We start from the raw sequence: 2968 nt of genomic DNA on the forward strand, positions 1-2968 counted from the left end.
TATAGACTTGCTTCTGTGGCCATTAGTGACACTTCTAGCGGATCGACTTCACGGAATTCCCCAATCACTTCCTCTGCCATCGCTTCAAGTATATCCGCATAACATACCGTATCATTTGTTGACGGTTGCTTCAAATTCTGGTCGAGTGTAAATTCGACTGTCTTGTCTCCAATTTTCATCGTCAATCTACCAGCTCAAACGTGCACTACGGCATCCGCCGTACTCAAAAATGGTCGGCCTAGTATGATCGGTACCTTGGAATCTTCATCCATGTCTAAGACCACAAAATCCATCGGCACATAGAATCCGCCAATCTTGAGGGGTACGTCCTCTATAATGCCTGCTGGATATTTGATGGATCGGTCCGCTAGTTGCAAGGCCATTCTCGTGGGCTTCAAGTCGCCTATGTTCAGCTTCTTGTAGATGGATAGCGGCATCAAACTCACGCTAGCTCCAAGATCACATAGCGCTCTATCAATCTCGATGTTTCCCAACTTGCATGGTATAGAGAAACTCTCCGGATCAGACATCTTCGGGGGAAGTTCGTGTTTCGTAATGGTTGCGCTAATTTCGGTGCTTAACGCTACAGTCTCCTTTTCCACTACCCGCTTATTTGTCAAAATATCCTTGAGGAACTTCGCATATGAGGGCATTTGAAGAATTGCCTCATGGAAGGGCATTGTGATCTTCATCTTCTTAAGCATTTCCGTAAACCTCTCGAACTGGCTGTCCTCATTAAATTTCTTTAAACGAGAAGGAAAAGGTATCGGGGGTACCTTAGGCGGAGGCGGGATGTAGGCTGGCTCTTTCTCTTGCTCTTGTACCTTAGGGGTGTCTTCCTCTACCGCCTTGCCTTTTTCCTCTCTTGTAAGCCTTGGAGGCGCTACTTTCTCAACCATCGGGTGTGTAATCTCCGAAAGTTGTTTTTCATTCCTTAGCTCGACTGCATTGATATGCTCACGGAGGTTCACCTCGTTCTTTCCAGGAAGCATTCCTTGTTGTCTTGATGAGGAGGAAGATGCAAGTTGGGCCACTTGATTGTCCAAGATCTTCAAGTGAGCTTGTACTCCTTCCAATTGCTTCTTGAATGCAACTTGATCATTTTCAATGCCCCCAATGGATACTCCTTGTGATTTTTGACCTTTGAGGATTTGAAATAGCATATCCTTGATGTCCGGGTCTTGGTCCTTGGGTTGCACTTGCTGTGGTCTATAGTTGGAATTCCCTTGATAACCTTGACTTCCTTGACCTTGTTGTTGATACTTCGGTTGAAAACCCGGAGGTCCTTGGTTGTTCCGTTGGAAGGCGGGTTGAGGATTTAGCGCATTCGACGTGTTCTTGTAGGAGAAATTGGGATGATTTCTCAATCCCGGGTTGTATAGGTTGGATGGATGAGTGTATTGGTTTGGGCCTACATAGTTGGCTTCTTCCGCTTCTTGATCAACCATGTACATACCCGGTTGAACTTGTGCTAAATTGGGATCCTCCACAGCAGCTACTTGTTTGGCATTTGCGAGTTGGACCTTTATCTCCGCAAGGTCGGCTAGCACCGCCTTAAGAGCTGCGTTCTCTCCCACATCACCTTTCACTGAGCTTCTCCTACTGAACTCGTTGGACGTATGGCTGCGTCCCTTGGCCAGTTTTGCAATTGTCGCCTCTAGCTCTTGAAACGGGATGTCATATATGTCACCTCCACATGCTGCATCAATCCAAGACCGGGTATCATCCTTCAACCCATGGATAAAGATGGATAGAAGGTAGTCTCTTTCCATTCCATGGTGAGGGCACATTCTTTGATATTCCTTGAAGCGTTCCCATGCATCATGGAGATTCTCCCCATCCTCTTGCACAAAAGCATTAATCCGATTCTTCGCATGTTGAGTCTTGGTAGGGGAGTAGTATTGCATAAGGAATTGTTCTTCCATCTCACCCCATGTCGAGATAGAGTTTGGCTCAAGAGTGTAGAGCCAATCTCTAGCTCTCTCCGTAAGCGAGTAGGGGAAGGTTTCAAGAAACACATCTTCAAGAGTAATCCCCGGTCTCTTCTTGATGGAATTCATGGGATCTCATGAGCGAATCTAATTCCTAAGAGATCGATTCTAGGGTCTGCGCGTAAGTAAAACAAAAATTTAGAGAACCCTAGAACCATGCTGTTATTGAATCGTAGAAACGTTAGAACGCTTACCTCAATCGATCAGGGGCCTGTCTCAATTGAAGAATCCGTCTGATCACGAAAGGGAGGAAGATTACCTTGCCCTCTACACGTATCCACACCACGGGATGGATTCCAACGCTTGGAACTTGTCTGCTAGGACTCGAATCTGTATTCGATATGTGCACCGAGAAATCTAGAGACTTTGAACTCGTTTTTGGATCTGCAAAAACTCTCTCTTTTCTGCCAAAATTCGGCAGTCAAAGTCTCTCACGTAATTAGGGTTTTAATCTCCTTCTTATAAAGTGATTTAACCCTAATTTCGGTTTAATTTGGAAAAACTGAAAACCGGAACGGACGGTACAGAAATGCACGTGGACCGTCCGTTCCAGCACGTAGAACGGACGGTCTGGCATTAGTGGACCGTCTGTTCCAGACCTTCTGGAATGGACAGTCCGTTCTGGACCGTCGGGTCTGGCACGGCGGACCGTCCGTTCCGGACTTCTGGTCCGTCCGTTCCAGACCCTTCCGTCTCGTTTTTTCCGTCGTTTTCTCGCACGTTTCGTCCTTCCCTGCGTGTGTGACCCTGTAGGCTCATTCGATATAGCAGTATAGTCCGAAATCTCTATTCCGGATATACAAGTCATAGGCGGTCTCTAGCAAGACACTATGACTACATATCTCGAATAGAGTTTGTTCGTGATCTTACGAACGCCAGAGATGATTCCGGTTGATGATCCTTTTGTATCATGATATCATATGTCGAACATAAGGCATGGACAAGCCACCTTATCTGATTCGACTGCTTTCTCGTTC

The sequence above is a fragment of the Tarenaya hassleriana genome, unplaced genomic scaffold, assembly GCF_000463585.1.
Source record: "Tarenaya hassleriana unplaced genomic scaffold, ASM46358v1 Cleome146, whole genome shotgun sequence".
Taxonomy (NCBI): Eukaryota; Viridiplantae; Streptophyta; class Magnoliopsida; order Brassicales; family Cleomaceae; genus Tarenaya; species Tarenaya hassleriana.